This window comes from Corvus kubaryi, unplaced genomic scaffold (genome assembly GCF_017639235.1).
Source record: "Corvus kubaryi isolate FWS band 111438036 unplaced genomic scaffold, C.kubaryi_AGA036_p1.0 37133, whole genome shotgun sequence".
NCBI classification, from domain to species: domain Eukaryota; kingdom Metazoa; phylum Chordata; class Aves; order Passeriformes; family Corvidae; genus Corvus; species Corvus kubaryi.
Genome location: NW_024581034.1, coordinates 668,878 through 688,453, shown reverse-complemented (window position 1 = coordinate 688,453; position 19,576 = coordinate 668,878). Strand labels below are relative to the sequence as shown.

Here is a 19,576-nt window from a genome sequence, read left to right as displayed (position 1 = left end):
CCCCCCGGGGGTGCGCGGCTGGCGGGAGGTGGGCGAGCGGGCGTGGGGAATGGAGACGCCCGACAGCATCCGCGGGGCCGTGTGACAGCGAGCGGCGCTCAGACGCGCGCACGGAGCCCGAGCCCCGCAGCCGGCGCAGCGCCGGGCAGAGCCGCCCTGCCCCGTCCCGTCCCGCGGGGAGCCGGCATGGAGTGACAGCAGCGGCCAGGTAAGCGGGGCTGCCGTGCCCGAGGGGACGCTGCGCAGGTGATGGGTCGGGGCTCGCGGGTTTGGTGCCTGTGCCCTCACGGCTCGCTGCCGCCGCGTTTCTCCACCTCGCCCCTGCCCCAAAAAACGCCCTTCCTCGAGCCCCCCGGGCAGCCACGGCGGCGGTGCCGAGAGATTCGGGGCGCGTTACTTATGTAACCCGGGGGCGAGCAGCCGCGGCCGCTTCCCGCTGGGCAAGGGGCGAAGTGGCAGCGGCGAAAGCGCGGCCGAGGGGGACACGGTGGGGCGGGCAGGCGGCCCCGAGGTCCCCGTTTCCAGCTGCCGTCGCGGAAACCACCCGCGTGGGAGCCGCATCCCCACGCCCTCGGGCAAAGCGCCGCCGCCGCGACGGGGCCGGGGCTGCTCCGGCCTCCCCCGGCTCCGGGGCTCGGCACCGGGCACCGCGGGAGGGGACACCGGGGACGGCGTCCCGCCCGGCCGCCCCCTCCCCCAGCGGCGCTCCAGCGGCGGTGCCGGAGCTGGGAAGAACTTCAAAGCGGGGAGGAGGCAAGGAGCGGGGGGGCGATGCTGTTTTGGCTGCTCCCGTCTCACTTCTCCGCTGGGAGGGCAGCGCGGGGAGGATGCGCTGCGGGGAGCTGGGGTCGATGCGGGCAGCCGGGAAGAGGCTGAGGGGAGCCGGGGTAGCTCTGGAGGTAGCCGGGGCCGGGCGGAGAGGAGCCGGAGCCGGGATGAGGGGGCGGTGCGGCCCCGCCGGGCGGTCAGGGAGGGGACAGCCTCCCCCGGGGGACACGGGTGGCGGAGGGGACGGGGGTGTTCACGGAGGGGTGCCCGTCTCCTCTTGTTCGGAGGGAGAGTGAGCTCGGTATCACCATGGCGACCTGAGGGAGGAAAGAGCTAAATAAATAAATAAGTAGGAGATAACTCCCCCCCCTCTTCTATTCCCCCCGGTCCTCGCCGTCCCTTCCAGGCCAGGTCCGGTGCCAGAGGTGGGGAGAAAGAGACCACAGACAAAACTTTCCTCTCGTGGTAAAAGCGGGCGGCGAAGGGCCGGGGGACCGCGGTGGGGAAGGGGCCGCAGTTTCGAGGAGCCAGGGACTCCCGAGTGGCCGTGGCCGGAGCATCTTCTCCGGGAAGCTGCCTCGGGGTTTGCTCCGCATGGCTGCTTGGGATGCTTAGGATGCATCCCTTTTCCCCCCCGCTCCTCGAGCTCTCCGACAGCCCCGGGGCTCTCTGCCTTCGGCTGCCGGGCCGGGCCGGCCCCGCTTCAGCACCGCGGACAGCGGCGGGGCGGAGGGAGAGCGCGGGGAGAGCGCGGCTCGGGGGCTTTGAATTGGGGATTCTGCTCTGGGAGGACCAGGGGGAGTCCCCACCGGTGTCCCCGCTGTTAAATTCCCCCCCAGCCGCTCCCCGCCGGGTGCCAGGAGCCGGAGGAAGACTCACCCAGGGCCACTAAACTTTCCTGAGCCAAAGGAATGCGGGAGCTGGGAGAAAAGACATTAAAAAATTACATCTTTTCCACGAGCCCGCTCGAGGATGTTTTTTAGGACTGTTTTGCAGCGGTTCTCTGTAAGTTGTTACAGGTAACTGCATCCCCCAGCAGGACCGTTCACACGCACAGCTCCCGTGAGAGGAGCCCTGCAGAAATTGTGAGAAATGCGTAGCCTCGGCTGGTTTGCCAGCAGAAAACTCGTGGAGAAATAGCACTTGGAAGGAATTGCGCTCGTAGCTCAGGGAGCCATCCCACTGCTGAGGGGCACAGTCGTACAGGTGGAGTTTGTGCCGGTCAGCCGTGATCAGCTCACCGCAAAAACACCTCCTGATCGAGCCCTCTTCTCCTCAGACAGCTGGTGACCAGTTTAAATCAATACAAAAAGGGAAGGGAGAAAAAGTGTTCGGGTTAGTGATAATGCACCAACAGCCAGCATACATTTCCTGCTCTGATGGGTTGTGAAGCACTGGCTCAGCGTGCCTATACCTATCTCGTTCTAGCAGTTACATATGCACTTACCACTTCAGACTGGGAAAAAATTAGTCTAGGAAAGCAAGCAGCATAATTAATACTCTTCACTGGGGAAGACAGAGATGGTTTAGCCACTTTTGGGCTGTTCACTGTGTCAGGATGTTCATTTTTCATTAAGCAAACAGAATTTATTCGATCTTGCCTCAGTGCTGATAGGCAGTAAACTACAGGTACACAGAGAATTACTGGTTTGGAATCCAAATCCCCGGCCTCTCTGGGCCATCCTTTAACTATCAGAAATCTATCAAGTCACACCAGGACTGGTTTCCTGCTTTGCCTGGCTTCCTTCTTGCTTTTAAATTCTCTGTTTGAAATAATTGTGGAAGAGACAACCACATAGGTGAGTCCTAGTCAAGTATGGGAGTTAATTGGGTTTTTTACTGATTCCTGGGATGCCCAGGGTGGGCATTCCTGGGTAAGGCTCTAGTGGAAGGTGTCCCTGGCAGGGGGTTGGCATGGGATGATTCTTAAGGTGCCTTTTAACCCAAAGCATCCTGTGATTCTGTGCAGGGACTCCAGGCAAATTCCTTGCTGAGAATAACAAATCCTTTCTCATGTAAATCCACATTTTGCCCTAACTCCACTTCTTGAGTGAACTAATGAGTTAAGCCTTTATGGAAACAGAGACCTGGATTTTTTAATGCTGGGCCTCCCATTTCCAGGCCTGTCTCCCAGGCAATATGGGAATAAAGGCCTGAACTGTAAGTACAAGCTCAGGAACTCATTACTTTCCTGTGGGAAAAGGAGGAGTAACAGAAGCCGACTCTTCAGGGCAGCTACCAAACCATTTGCAATACTTGAAGCTATTGATTTCCTTACGTAAGGCAGTGCTCCTGCAGCGTCACAACAATGCCATCAGATCATTACCAAACGATTTTGCCTCATAAGCAAGTAAGGAAAGAATTAATTATAGCAACACCGACCGAAAGCCCCACAACCACAGCCCCAATCAGCTCAGTAAAAGACACAATTCCTCGTGGAATTTCTGCCAGTGCATTTGCACCACGTTCAGTTTGAGCTTCCCAAGATACATTATTTCACTGCAGAAAAGACTTGTTTTTCACAAGCATGTGTTTGGAGCCTTGTTTTGTAGTCATTTTGTTGAAGCGTGGTACTTTGGAAGGAAAATAAGATCTCTCATTCAAACTGTGTAAGAGAAACAGAATTTCATTTGTATTTTCATAAAATACCCATCACAAGGGATATATTCAAATATTTCACCATAGGTTGAGGTATAAGCTTTATGTTCTTTCACCTCTCAGGAACTCTGGACACCATTGGTGTAGGATTACTGGGTTTGTCATGATCTTCTCATGATGTTTTTACATATACAGTTTTATTCAGGATTTGTTTATATCCTTCTATAAAAGTAAGAAGTAAAATAATTCCTATTAACACTCTCCCAAATAAATGAAATTATGTCTGCAGCAGCAGTGCTTGACGCATTGTAAAGATCACATTCCTATTTTATAATTTCTTTGGTTTTTATTGCTGTTAAAAGCTTTGCACCTCTGTTCAGTGCTTCCATCACCTGCTTGCTCCAGGATGTTACTTTTTAATTGGGACAATTAAGCAGGGGCAGTTTTTAAAAATATGTAAGGTTCAGGTTAATGTGTTACATTTGTGTGGATGTACAATTTTTACTGGTGGAGGCAGTTCGATACTAGAAAACAATATTCCCAATATATTAAGTATTAATATTTATATATTGATTGTGCAGAAAGAATGTGATGTTTCTTGACAAATCCCAAATTTCCCAAACAGCAAACCCAAGGGAAAAGTTTTAATCTCATTTCCACTTGACTTTCTGGAAGATTTTTTTTTTTTTTTTTTGGCTTTTACTTGCTTGGCTTTTGGAGGTTTTCTCCACATGCTTTGCTAGAATGCTGCTGATGTTGAAAATACAATTTTTATGTTTTATTAATAGCTGGAATAGAAGTATTGAACAATTGGAGGTTACTGAATCCAGTTTTTCCACACAGCACTGCAATTTTTAATGATGCCCAAGGACATTGGCTGGTGGAAGCTGGAGCCTTCTGACAGAGCCTCCTGACTGTGTTGTGGAGTCTCTGCCAAAAGGACATCCCACACCAGCCCATCCCAGCCCCACACTCAGCAGGACATCAATGGCATCAGTCCTGTCCATGCAGGTTCTGGAGGAGGAAAAGCTCTGTGATCAAAATTCTGGTGGAGAGACTGGAATTTTCCTGTCCTTAGTATGGCAGGTGTGGATCCTGTCCATAAGGAGGCTCAGAGCACCTTCAACTCCTCATTTAACTCATCACCTCCTCCTCAATTAACTCCTCACCCATGATCTGCCTCACAGAACATCACCCAGGGCCACGGGAATTTAGCAGCTGAGGAAACACACCTTGCTGCCATTTGAAAAGCTCCTTCAAGTGGATTTTTGCAGTCTATTCACGAGCTCCTACATGTGGCCAGCAGAACATCCTGTCCTCAGACACAGGACAAAAAACAAAGGGGGGAGATTTTCAAGTTCTTCAAAAACAGGCAACTTCTACCCTCAGAGTCACACAGTGCCCAGTAAAATCATAGAATTATAGAATCACAGAATGGTTTGGATTGGAAAGGACCTTAAATATCATCCTGTTCCAACCCCCTGCCATGGGTAGGGAACCTTCCACTAGAGCCCCATCCAGCCTGGCCTTGAACACCCCTTGAAAATCTTCATGAGTGCAAGGGCTCTCCACAGCCCTGACTGCAGAAGCCCCAGTTTATGCCAGAGGTTGCACAAGAAGCTTTAACATAAGTGCCAAAGGTTGCTCAGAGAAGTTTTTTTTCTGGAGTATTACTCAAGAGAGCTTTGAATTAAAAAATAGCCACAATGCAAAGGCCCATTCTGCTGCTATTTGCCAGTTACAACCTCAGGTTAGACATTAATGGTAGCTGGAAGTCTATATCCACAATACCCACCAATCTTCAGCTGGAAATTATTTACTTCCAAGAAGTATTTACTTTCTTGACTCGCTCTGGTAGGAAAATACCGGAGTGTATCCAAGGGCAGAGCCTGCCTCGCAGTCAGAAAACCCTTCACATTTGCACACACAGCTTGCAATTCACAGGAGTAAATTAGGATTCCACAGAGATTTAAGGAGTTTTTTAGAAGCATCTACACTAATAACTCTGTGTGTGAGTGCAGACAGTGAAGGCTCAAATATTTAAGCCAGGGAGCCTCTTATTAATCCTGACTGCCAGCGACCTACCTACCCTTTCTGGCCATGTCCACACTGAGGGAGCTCAGCTTCAGACTCTGACATCTCTGGGGACATCCAAGCCCTCAGGAAAACCTCTCAGCCACAGGAAGCCCCTGACTCATCCTAAAACTGAGGAACAGGTTGTCCAGAGATGCTATGGCTGCCCCTGGATCCTTGGAAGTGTCCAGGGCCAGGCTGGACAGGGCTTGGAGCAGGCTGGATTAGTGGAAGGTGTCCCTGTCTCACTCTGGATGATCTTAAGATCCCTTCCAACCCAAATAATTCTGGGATTTTATGGGTTTGGGATGCTGGCACAAATGTAAATATGAACTTTGCCAGTTGGCTTTGAGGCCTGATCCTCATGTGCCGCATGGCTAAAGGAGGTTACAGACAGTTTGGGTGGGGAGAGGTGCTTCAACAAACCCTTGGATATGGTTCCACAACCCGTCACAGGCCCGCAGGAACAGCCTCAGTCTTGACTTAATTTCACTTCATAGCTTTTGACCTGTGTTGGGTCTTCAGATTCAACTGTGCCTTCAGGAAGAGAAGTCCCTGGTCTGATTGCTGCTGCCGCAGCAGTGATGGCATTTCAGAGGCAAATAAACACTGAAGATCATAGGTTTGTACAGCTGGTCTGGATTATCCCACATCCCTCTAATCTGTAGAGACTGTTGGAGGCTGACCTGAGGAAGCCACCATGCACAGGATTTTTTGTGACTCTCTGGAGCAGAACACTGGGGCTTGTTTCCTGATGAAAGCCAAGTGCTGGCATTTGTGCTGAATTCTCAGAAAAAAAAAAAATAATAAAAAAACAACCCCAAAACACTTCTGGACAAGAAAACAATTAATGTGCAGATTGAAAGGGTGAAACGGGAGGCTGAGGGAACAAATGGCACGATGAGAGCCTGCACGAGAGCATCGTTAATTCAATGCTCTAATCAACTGTGTTCTGCAGTGCTTCATCACAACCATCCCTGCACCAGCCTCTCCAGCTCAGAACACTTTGCAGCATTGCAGGAAATCCTCTGCTTTTTGCTTGCCATTTAAAAAAATAACCTCATTGTGTCTTGTCAATACAGACAACTTTGTCAATGAAAACAGAGGAGAAATTATCATGTAATTTAGTATTTATCATAATCAAGAGCAGGGGTTCATTAGAACAATGAGCAATTGTCAAATTATTTCTCAGAGTAGTTATTTGAAGAATGAGAAAAGGGGTTTTCCTACCTTCCTGCTTTTTCTCCCACCATCTCCTGCTGACACACAGAGTCTGCAGTTTCTATCAGCCTGCCAGATCAATTTCCCATTCCTGAAAAGAAGCGTTTATGTTAAATGATTGTAATTAAGAACCTCCTTACCGCTCAATAGCTGTCTGGACATGCAGAGTTAATTCCCCATTGATTTCCATGAGGCCAGATTTTCACAGAAAGATCTCCAAAAGGCACTGCCTGCTTCGGAAGTGCAGCTTCCCTGGGCTTCTTAGAGTATCATAGAATGGAATCACGGAATCACTAAGGTCAGAAAAGACCTCCAAAGTCATTGTGTCCAGGCTGTGACCCATCCCCACCTTGTCCCCAGCCCAGAGCACCGAGTGCCACCTCCAGCCCTTCCTGGGACACCTCCAGGGATGGGCACTCCAAACCTCCCTGGGCAGCTCTTCCCAAGGCCTGACCTCCCTTTCCATGCAGAAATTCCTCCTGGTGTCCACCCTGAGCCTCCCCTGGCACAGCCTGAGGCTGTTTCCCCTTGTTCTGTCCCTTGTTCCCTGGGAGAAGAGATCAAACCCACCCTGGCTGCCCCCTCCTGTCAGGGACTTGTGCAGAGCAATGATGTCTCCCCTTAGAGCATCAATGAAAAGAGCTGAGCAACTCCAAAGGGAAACTCCAAAAAGTAATTTTATTCCACCAAAGATCTCAGGAGGCTTCTAGAGACACCACAGTTTGGTGCCTCAAGTTTCATGGCATGCCTGTCTAATAATTAAATCAACATGGCCATCCACAGGTGCAGAAGGTGGGGGAGACGAGTCCCTGTCCTCAGAGCTCCCTCACAGAACTGAGCCCACTAAACTTCTTTGCACTGTCCTGCATCACTCTCTTCCTGCCTGGCTTATAAAAAGTACCAAGTTTATGTAGAAGTCAGGCTTATTTTTATCTCACATTGTCCCTGACACTCTGCAGCTGCAGCCTGAAGTGGCTCAGTGCCCCCTGGTCTCAGAGGTGGCCTTGGACTCTCAGAGCTGGAACCAACAGCAGGGGCAGGGAGAACACAGCTGGGTAAGGAAATGGAAGGACTCCTTTTTACCTAATTAAAACCAGGGGCTGTTTAATGATCTCAGGATTGTCATCAGCTGCAATAGGCTGCAGATCAGTGTCAGTGCAGAGAGGAAAGGAGGCTGGGCTGGAAGGGAATCTGTGCCAGCTTTGGTGTGTTCTCCTCAGTACTCTGCTGGCTTTGTCTGCTACAAGTGCAGGAGAGCAGAGCTGGTACGTGAGAAATAAATGAAGTGCCTCATTTAGTCCTTCACCGAATGGGAGCTGGGGGTTATCAAACCTTCACCCACCAGCACTCATAGAGGGGAGGAGGGGGAAGGAGGCAGCTGGATGCCAGCCCATCAGGGCCACCCAGCATGGTGTGTCCACCAAGCCGGGCATGTTTCACCAAATCCAGCGTCTCTGCAGTCATCTCAAAGTCCAGGGCTGGTGTGATTCACTGCACAAGGATGCCAATACTTCAGGTAGTTAATCACGTTCAATAAACTAGATACATGTTTATGTCAGCAGAGTGTCCCGGAGGGATGTGAACAATCCTTGGGAAGCTGCTGGATTCTATCTACGAGGCATAATTACATTGAGGCATAAAGTGCATCCCAAGCTTTCTGTGATTACAAACAAAGCAGTGTTAATCCACTTCCCCCAAATACACCAAAGTTACCACTAAAACCTGTAAGAGAAACAAGCAAACAGAACATTGTAGTGACCAAGAAAATATTCCAACCATACCTGCAATATCCTAGCGATGGTGACTGTAATTAAATGTTGGACATTTACAATGTGCTATTTTTTGTTGGTAAGGATTGATTTACTGTAGGTGTTCTCCACATATTCACCACCGTGAAACTTTTCCCTACAACAGCACGTAAAGGTTTAAGGGTGACCCCAAACTTCTGCTGCAGTTCCGAATCCTGGGACTGCCTGAGTTCTTCGTTTCTAGCCAGAGGAAGGAAAACTTCCTTCAAAATGTAAGGTTGAAATTTGGCAGGGGTGGGAAGGAGAAGGGCTCGAGAGAGAAAGGAAAACAACATACAAAAAAAAAAAAAAAAAGGGAATGGAAGTCCTAGAATTGGATCATAAAGACTCCCATATTTGGAACAGCCCATTCCACAGTTCTGGCATGGCTCCCTGGAATTTAGGTGACCTGAAACATCTGGATGTTGCTGATCACTATTTTCTACTCCTTGCAAGTGGCAAATTTGTGGTCTGAGCTACAGCAGTGAATTCACTGACCCAACACTACCAAAGCCTTTGCCTTCTGGATGTATAGAAAATAGTTTTCCTTGAATAACTGTTTTTTATAAACTTCTCTCCAGAAAAAAAAAATAGGACCCTGTGTGTATAAACAGCAAATGCCTGCTATTGACACGCTGCCTTCCAGCGGTGTTTGCTTCAGGAAAGAGCTCTGCTCTTCCATTGACACAAGGATGGCAGATATGAAGCCAATTTACCTCCAGAAGTTCAACAGAAATATCATATAAAGTCAAAGAAAATAATAATAATAATAATAATAATAATAATAATAATAATGTTGTTTGCAAAGAGCAGAACTCGTGGTTTGTTTGCTGTTTTGTTTTTAATTCCAGCTGCTTTCAGAAGCCAGACTGGTGGGTTTGGGCACAACTCAAATATTAGAAGAGAATTAAGCAGGCAAATCAGGTAGGGCCTTAGAATTACACCAGAGGAAAGATTTATGATATTAACATGAGGGGAAATAATAATAACAAAAGAAAGTGGAGGAAGCCTTGCAGGAAATGCTCAGGGCTAGTAAAACCTACCAAGCTGCTACAGAAATAGAATCACAGAAAATATGAGACCTTCTAAATTCATTTTAGTCAAAGAGCATTAAAGTCTCTCTGTTCACTTCAAGGGGTTTCATATCAGACCTTAAATGTAAATTTATTTTAAATAGGCTGGTATGGAAGAGAGAGAGGTCTGACATGCAGCTTCCTTAGCACATCCCAGGATGACTTCACTCCTTCAGACTGGCATCAGAAATATTTGTATAATCCAGCCTAAACTTTGTTCCTATTTGTGCTTTGTCGGTGTCAATGTACAGCCAGCAGAGAGAGAGAAGGTGATCCAACAACACATTCTAGAAACCTCTACAAATTCTCCAAATCCTTTCCCAGTGGGATGATTTTAAATGGAGTTTCTCACATTTGGCCACAAAACAAGCACGTGGTGCTCCCATAGGAGTCCTGCAGCTCCCCAGGATGGAAGAGCACATTTTCAACAGAGGTGGATGTGCATCAACCCAAACATTTACCAGGAGCTGCAGCCTGAGCGTTTCTGCTTGATCTTTAATTAAGGTCAGCCTGCCTTAGGTCCAAAGCATGGATTTGGGAGTAAATATGAAAACAGATTTCAAAGCAGCTTATTTTAAAATTAATGGCTGTTGGCACCTGCGTGGAACGTCAGTCAAGAGCGGTCGAGGTGAGCACAGCTGAAATGGTGCCATAAAAATATTAAGCCATCTGTTATGTTTTAAATATTATTTTTAGAAGTGCAGAATAAAGTCAGATTTATTCCTACTTCGCCTTAATGAAGTTTTCCAGAAATAAGTAGTGCACTAACAGACTCCTGACAATTTATGGCAGTAACCAGTCCATAAAAAGCCCATTAAAAGTCATGTTCAAGCCATCGAATGTGTAGGCAGGGCCACCCCATAAGTTTCAAGACAAAAACCAGCCCAGGAGCTGGGCTGTGCAGTTGGAAAAGGTGGGAGCAAACAGTGGTAACTGAAATGGCAAGAAATCTTCATTTTGTTCTTGAAAACAACGCCTCAGGCACCCTCCTTACGAGCAGAAGAGGGAGAAAAATCCGACTTCACTGTTTGCAAATTACACAGAGGAAGAACTTTAAATTTCCACAACAATTTCTGGTTTCAGGCAAATTTCTCATTTCAGTGAAATCTGAAGCTGAGTGAGGCTGGGCCCAAAGCACATATTCCACATTTTAGCACAGTCACAGTCTAAAAAGTACATTTTTCTGAGTTGACCTCGGATTGAACTGACCATCATTAGTGAAGGTGCGCCATCAGGAAAAACCACAAACCACTAACAAAACCCAAAACCAAACCAAAGCAAACCCTACATACACACACACACTCACACACAAAATGAAAAAGCCTAAACTTCAAACCTAACTCTCCAGTTCTAACTGTAATTATCAAAACCATACTCAATAAATTAGAATTAGCACTTCTGCTCAATCTCCCACACCAATATGGGAGGCAAAAAGGAGAGGACCAGTGTAGCTTGATGCAGCTGCATAAACATGAATTAATGATCAGCAGAGAGGTCAAAATTAGAACTGTTAGAACTAAAATTTTTTCTTTTAAAAAGTGTAAAAAGTTTCTCTCCCCAGATTGAAATTTTCATAAAATTAACTGGAAAATAAAATGCTTTACCTTTATATTGCCTGACTATTTCCTCTGTGCTAATAGTCAAGGACTTAATCTTGTACAAGGACCTAATCTTGTTTGTCCTCCCAACTTCCAGGGTTTTGGTGCATGTGGAAAGACTCTTGTCCAGTGTATGTGGAGTTACTGCTCTAATTTAACACCTGTCGTGAATCTTAAATGAACTCGGAACAAAACCTAACGAAAAATACAGAATATAAAACTTATTACATAATTCCACAGAATCATAGAAAAAACAGATTAGAAGGGAGCTCTGGAGGTCCTTCACAGGTGCCAGGCAGAGGGAATAATCCCATTCCTCAGCCATTTGTTCCCAAAGCATCCCAGTGTACGTTCAGCCTTCGTTGCTGGAGGTTGCACAGCTGATCCATGTGGAAGTGGATATTTGTGGAACTCCCAGATTTTATCCCAGTTACCAGCCTGTACTGATGCATGGGCTGCTCTTTTCCAGGTGCAGGACTTTGTTTTTTTCCCTTGTTCAACTTCATGAGTCTCAACAGCCCCTTGTTCTGGCTTTCCTGAAGAATCCCTGTGCATCCACTGCTCCTTCCAGTTTGGAGTCAGCTGGAGGCTGAGATTCCTTTGGTGCCCCAAAAGGAATCAGCCCCCAAGGGGTACCAGGAGCTGTGAGATTTGAATCTGCAGACCTTTCAGAAGTCAAGCCCACTTCCCACCCCTCCTTACGGTCCCTCCATCCCCTCCATTTGTCCTTTTTTTGGCCAGCAAAACTCTGGGATGGTGTTGAAAGTCTTACTAAAAACTTGCTACTCTCCCCTCATCCACAGATCCAGACATTTTGTGGTAAAAAACTATCAAATTTGCCAGCCATGGATAAATGTATTGCTTGGAGAGGTTATGGACTCCCCATCCCTGGCAGTATCCAAGGCCAGGTTGGACATTGGGGCTTGGAGCAGCCTGGGACAGTGGGAGGTGTCCCTGCCCATGGCAGGGGTGGCATTGGATGGGCTTTAAGGTCCCTTTCAACCCAAACCCTTCCATTATTCTAAATTCTACAATTCTAAATCCAAGCTGGCTGTTCCTGACCATATTCTTGTGTTTCATCTTTCTGGAAATGGCTTTTCTGAGAGTATATTCATTCATTTTCCCAAGGAGTGAAGGAAGGTTAATCAGCCTGTTGTTCCCTAAATGTGCCTTCTTATTTTCCTTAAAAGGACAATAAATCATTTCCCTGTGTACAGTCACCGGGGAATTTCTTATGTAGTTTGACTTTAAATGCTTTCATGTTCATTATTCTAATTTTTAGATTTCATAATTCCTTCCACTTGAAACATCCTTGTCTCTTGCTGCTAACTTGGCTGATTCTCAGGGTGTAACTTGACTTTCTGTGTGAGCAGTCCATCACTGGATGATTTCTTGGCAATCTTGTTCAGATTTGTGTCACATTTCTAGAAGGTTTATGTTTCATTCCTAAAGCCTTCTCATGCAGAAAGTAGGGGCACAGCATCCCAGCCCAGGAATGGGTTTGGAATTTTCCTTTATGAGGTGTTACCTTCATAAAATTCCTGCCTTTACTAAACATTTTGATTCTATCCTTTCCATGTGCACGTGCACTGGAATAAGAATAATTTGAGAAACTTTTAAGACATTTGCAACAAAACAAAGGTCAATAAAAGAGTTTAATCGTTCACTTGGCTAATATTTGTTGTGTGAGCAGCTCCGCCCTGCCAGAGCCCACAGAGCTGTCTGGATATACAGAACTCTTCAGGAATTTTGCTTTAGTTACTTCTGAGTCCTCCTTGTTTGCTTGTGATATTTCCAAGTGGATATTTTTGATCCCGGCCAAACATAAAAGGTGGTGGCTGCTTTTGAAGTGACTGAGAGTTTCCCAACTCATTTCAGTGGGAATAAATTGAAACCCTTAATTACATTTTGTCATCTCTATCAATCTTTGTGGAAGAACTTTAGCACAGTGATATTTTCCTCACAGGCATATCCTTGTGGGATAATAATTGAAAATGTGAATTAACTGCATTAAGTATCATATAATCAGGGTGGGTTTTTTTTTTTCCTAAGACAGTCACATTTTTGATTGACTTACACTGCTGCAGCAGTGACTTGAATTAAACATTTTGCCATTAAAAGCAGAGCAAGAGGATTACAAGGAATTCTGAAACAGATAAACCCTTGCTCCACTCTGCTTTTGCACAGATTGTTTTCCCCAGTTTCTCTCTCAGCTTCGTGACTACAAAGATCTCTGGACTATACCCAAAGCCATCAGAGCTGTTTCAGGTGCTGAAATGAACTAAATACTCATCATTTACTCCCTCTCAAGTGGCTGATCTTTGCCTCACCTTCTTTCACCTCTGCTCCTTCTCCTGCTCCTTATATTTGTAGGGGGAAAAAAAGGAAAAAGCCTCTTTTTTTCTTTCATTTTCTCAAGGTTGCTGAACAAAGCCTTTTATCCCCACTGGGCCTCTGAAAATGTGCCATGGTTACCCTCCACTCTTGGATGGATTTCCCACATCCCTCCTGAAGATGTTCATCCCTTTTCCTCAATATATATCAATGACAAAGCTCAAGTTTTTAAGGTACATTGACAAGAGAATGAATTATCCTGTTTTGAGGAGCAGGAAAATTTTAATTTGCCCAGATTAGAAAGGAGTAAATTCCATTTTTTAAGCACAAATCCTCACCTGTCTTGAAGATTGTTGTTTCCCCACTGGATATATATTCTGTCTCCTACTGGAATGACAAATTTTGTCCTCAAAATATGAGGCTGAGGGACTAAGAAGTGCTGAAAAACCCTTCAGACCACGAACCACAGGCAGGCAGAGAATGCCATTTTCTAAACAAAAAAGCGATTAACCCTTATTAACCTGTGCCCCTTCTCCAGGCAAGGGGCCAAGATGAAAGAACAGAGTCCTTACTAAAAAAAAAACCACAAGGAGAGTTTATTTTAGGGAACAAACCTGTGGCATCAGGACAGGGACCTGGAGGGCAACGCTGCAAGGCTCTGTTTTAGCCTCCCTCAGATCCATCAAAGTCTCGGAGTGTTCAGTGGACACACACTCAGTGCAAAATCAAATAATGGTTCTCTCCTAATTTCCAGCATTCTGAACTCTTCAGTAGCATCTAAAGGAGAAGCTTTTCTCCTGCCTCTAGCAACTCCCACAGAAAGAGGAACATTTGGAGCTTAGCACGGTTCCAGGAGATGCAGCACAGCTCTACTGTAGTGACAGGGCCAGGAAAAGAAGATCCGATGGAAGGAGATGCAAGAAGAATTCCATGGCCAACTCTTGTAAATAGTCACCTATTTGCACCAAACAAGGATCTCATGCTAAGTACACAATTATCCATGTTTTCATCAGGTCACTGGATTAAATCCTTGGGCTGCAGCAGCTCGTTGCACACACACACAGATGGACATTTTGCCTGGCACATTTATCCTCTAATCTGAATAATTCCCATTAAAGAACTTCCTTCTTTTAGCTGTCACAAACTGAGGCTGTTCACCTTTCTCATGGAATTCAGTGCTCCATCCCACTGTCACTCTCCTCATCGAGCAGTTCCTGTCTCTCCATGCTGCTGCAGCATTACATAACCACCCCTGTGCAAAAGCTGGAGGAAAACCCAGCTCAAGAGCCCAGCACAGCACAGCCACGTCCAGGTGCCTCCTTGGAGAAAGGCACAAACTCGAAGTTGACCAATTCCCACTGGAATTGCAGTGGTGGGATGGAGAGAGGAGAGAATGATGTGCAACCAGCCGAGTCCAAGCAAATACAGCACCTTTGGAAACCTGTTCACATTCCAGGGAAGAATTTCTGTCTTTCCTTCAGTAAGGGTGTGAATTTCTCCCAACGTGTCTGAACAGAGATTAATAGAAAACATTAAATGAGTAGCAATACTTATTATTTATTAAAATCCCACTATTTAACATGCACATAAGGCCTTCAGCTCCGTTCTGGGCATACAGAGCATGGAACAAATGCAGTGCAAGGACTTCATTTATTCCCAAAACTTCAGTGTGGTGCTGTTGCCTGGAGAATTATTCCTACCAAGAGCCAGGACTTCTCCAGACACAGGAATACCCTCACAGTAGCACTGCTGTGCAACTCTGAGAGCCCAAGTCAGCAATTCTCTACAACAAAGTGTCCCAGGTTTAATTCACCACAGGATTCAGTGTCTTCCTTAAAACAAGCACTGGAATTCATTTAGGATAACTGCTTGGTAAGGCACTGGCCCAGCAGCTCTCAAGAGCTACAAAATACAAGATACAGGCTGGAGTTTTAAATATAACATGTTGTATTTAAGTTAGATTTAAGAGCATCACCATGTCCATAAGCAAGAGCATGAACATTTTAACACAGGACTGCCGCCAGCATGGCAAGGCGGTGAAGTGCCGTGGCCTTCCAAAAGCGTCCCCAACGGGACGGAGCCGCTTTGGGGCCAAGCAAAGGTGCAGCCACACACCTGAGATGGTGCAGCCACTCACTCACACATCCACAGTGCAGTGATCAGTGGAAAAGAGGCGAGAAGGAGCATGGGGTTCCAGCAAGCAGGATTTATTCCAGACATTGAGGGTCCAGCAACAAAAGGCAAAAGGGAGGACAAGGGTACAACTTTTATATGGGGCTGGGAGAAACCAGAGCCAATGGACTGAGGGCCAGGAGGCGGAGTAAGGGCAGGGTGAAGGTACAACAACCAGAAGGGAAAAGAGAGGGGCGGGCAGGAGAGCAGAAACCAATGGGAGAATCAGGAGTGGGAACTTTCTAGATGGGGACCAAATAAAGTATAAAGGGGCAGAGGCCAATCCAAAACACAGGAACAGCAGACATTAATATATTAAGATGTGGGAAGGCTCCTTGTGCAAAGGGGGTGGTTCAAGACTTATGGATGGTCCCACTTGCAGACCTGTTTTGTCCCCACTGGTCCTGACCGGTGCAGTCTCACGCACTGCAACACAGGACATCTCAAAGACCAAGCAATAGATCATGGAATCATGGAATGGTTTGGGTTGGAAGGACCTTAAAGATCATCCAGTGCCACCCCTGCCATGGGCAGGGACACCTTCCACTGTGCCAGGCTGCTCCAAGCCCCAATGTCCAGCCTGGCCTTGGGCACTGCCAGGGATCCAGGGGCAGCCCCAGCTGCTCTGGGCAACCTGTGACAGGGCCTGCCCACCCTCCCAGGGAACAATTCCTTCCTAATATCTAATCTGAACCTACTCAGTTCGAAGCCATTTCCCTTTGTCCTGTCACTTCAGGCCCTGGTGAAAAGTAACTCTCCATCTTTCTTGCAGTCTCCCTTTATCAGTATTATCATCTTTAGATGATTGCAAAACTTTTGCCACAGAAGCAATGTCAGCATAGAGAAAGAGGAGGAATGAAGTTGGGCATCTTCATCTTTGGGACACTTTGAAGTGGCACTTGGGGACATGGGTTAGTGGTGGCTTTGGCAGTGGTGGGGAATGGTTGTGCTGGATGATCTTGAGCATCTTTTCTAACTCAAATGATTCTGAGTTTCCAGGTGTGTGCAAACACCACTGACTTTGGCAAGGGCCTAAAATCAGAGCCCAGCTTCTTGAGGTTCTAAAAGGGATGAAGTCAGTGAGTGAAGCAATCCATTGAACAAATCTGAGCATTCCCCTTTATTTCCTGTATTTTTGCATCAGCACAGACAACATATGAGATGATTGGGATAACAAGTTCCCGGTGCAATTCCTGTGCACAGAAGGTTTGTCCAGTGCTTTTCCAGTCATATTTTGCACAGGGAAGGACTTGATACAAGTGCCAGGTAGTGATAGGAGAGAAGAGGAGCAAGGTGCTAATACACTGGGGATTGAAAGAAGATCACTGATCTAAAAGGATCAGAACATCTAATCTCTTGTGGGCAATTAGAAGAATCACACAAATTCCAGGAGCTGTCAGTCATCGGGATTTGGGGGAACTCTGTAGAAAACTGCAGCAGTTAGGGAAAGCTGTCCCCCAGAGAAAGGGCACACACACACACACACACACACACACACACACAGAGGAATCTGGATCACGTATAAAAAACCAAGAGGTTAACTGAGCTAAGTGGAGAATTTCACACCGGCCTCACAAGAACAAAGCACACACAGACTGTGCCGTGACATTAAAGATAATTTCTGAAGGAAATAGGGGTTAACACTGGAAAGCAAGAAACACAAAGAGAAGTTCAGCTTGGAAGAGGCAGCAGTAATAGAAAGAAATTAATCTGGGAGTAAATCAGTAGTAAGAGGAAGTGTTGGGAGAGTTTTGTCACACTTTCAACAGGAAGGAAAGCTACAGATGATATTTAGTAGGATAAAGAGTATTTTTTGTGGGTTTTTGCACAGGAAAGGCCTGTGGTGAGCAAGGGACTACTCAACCCAAGAGGGAAGATCCTTCCCTAGAACTGGATAAGACATAACATAAAGCTTGATGTTCTCAAATCAATTAAACCTGAAGAATAGCCTAAGGACAGTCTGGGACAACATGAAATCTACCTCAGAATTCATGGAGAATGAGGGAAATTCCAGCAGGCTGGAAAGAGCAGATGTGGTGCCTGTCTTAAACATGAAGGATGTTTGGCAGAAAAAGGAAGAAACACTGGTGAATTATGGACCACTCACCTTAAATTAAGCTCTTTAAAAAATAAAAACTGCTTTAGGCAAGAGGAAATATAAGCCAAAATGGCTTTATCAACAGCCCATTGCATCAAACCTGCCTCATTTCATTCCACAGTAGATCAACACAGGCTAAGAAAGAAGCTGAGCAGGGTCATATATTTTGATTTTATTAAGACATTGCACCATCTGCCACAGTGTTCTAATCAGGAAGCAGGGAAAGCTGATCTAGGAGAAATTACCTTCTCATGGCCCCAAAATTAATTGTAAAATGTGCTGAGGAAGAGTTACCAGAGGTGCATTGACAGCACAGAAGGATGTGTCCAGATGCGTCTGTGGAGTGCCCAATTCTGTCTTGGATAAAATAACGTTTTTAGTATTTTAGAGGGTAAGTTTAGCATCCAAAATGATCTCAAGAAGGTGAAGAAAAGGTCTGAAAAACCAGGTTCAACTCCAATAGCAACACAGACTATTGCCCTAAAACAGGAATAATTGGCTACAAAAACAAAGAGTAACAAAACCCAAGAATAATCCGCTACAATAATAAAGGACAGGAAAAATTAGAGAACAAAATTCCCAAACACGCTCTAGATCTCACATATTCTGCCCTGAAATACGTGAATCAGGCCCCGGAGAAGCAGAGCATCCCACTCCTGAGAACAAGGATCCAAAGCCTTTCTTCGTGCCTGATGACTCTTTGCCACCACAGAGCCTCTACTTTAAATGCTTCCAAAGTTGTGTGACGTTGCTCTGAGCCAAATGTTTCTTTAAGGTGTTCAGCACTTCAGGAATGCAGGCAGGACAGATGTTTTACCAAGCTGCTTGTGGGTTCCAACAGCCTGGTTGTGTCTGCCAGGAGCAGATCCTGAAGGAGGCTGAAGGGTGTTTGGCTGCCTCGCTGAGACATTTGGAGGAGGAGGAGGAGATGAGGGGAGGCCTTTCCCAAGAAAAGCTCCAGAGCTCTGACTGAGTCACCCCGGGCTCAGGACCCCATGAACAGTTAGGACTGAGCCTAAATGCCAATCCTACAGTGCCTTTGTCTTGAGGCACTTGGAGCTCGTGGGCTGGGGAAAGCAGCAGAGCACAAAAGCGTGTGCGGCACTCCGAAACCCTTTCAGGGCTTTCCAGCCGAGTGCTTTGAAGCAGCAGAATGTTCCTCTCTCGTTTTTGGGCAGAAATCACAAAAAGCAGATGTTCCACTCTGCTCATTTTTGTCACTGGCACCCGGCCCCCTGGCAGGATTCAAACAACTGTTGGCATCCTTGGAGCAGCTGGGCAGCAGAGCTGCTTCCTTCGCTCACACAATGCCAGTCTGAACAACCTTTGAGCCTAAAACCTTGTTCCTTTGTAATCTGTATTTTGGCAGGCTTCTCTCTTTTGGCACTCCCCCTGCTCAAATGTGGTATTCCCCAATCCTTACAGAGTCTGGGATGTGTCTTTATTGCACCATAAATGCTGATGAAAAATAGACATAAAATCCACGACACTCTAGCTTTCACTGCAGAAAGGACACTTTCAGAGTTGTCTTTGCAGTTTAACTTCTCAGGATCTTTTTGAATTCAAGCTTCATCAATAAAGGAGGAAAAAGACCTCAGTGTGATGCGTTTTACCTGGATGTCTAACATAATAGACAACTTTACATAAATGGCTGAATAATTCTGACATTAGACATAGGATTTAAAAGTGAAAGTGGCAGTCATTGGCAAGAAATCATTTGAAGAATGAGTGCTATTAGATGCAGCATTGATAGGTGGAAGGAGAAAAATGATGCCTTATAGATCACAGTTCTTTTGCTGGGAGCTAAATATGATGTCTTCTGTGGCAAAAAATTAAAATAAAAACCCCCAAACA

General features: G+C 46.3%; 1 protein-coding gene across 1 annotated transcript in view; it reads left to right on the top strand.

Moving 5' to 3' along the window:
- The first annotated feature begins 6 nt into the window (after nt 1-6).
- The window catches only part of KCNJ6 (potassium inwardly rectifying channel subfamily J member 6), a 143,337-nt gene continuing 123,767 nt past the window's right edge, over nt 7-19,576 (top strand). The window contains exon 1 of the mRNA XM_042021319.1: nt 7-208. The gene's annotated coding sequence lies outside the window, so the exon portion shown is untranslated. The remainder of the gene's footprint in view (nt 209-19,576) is intronic.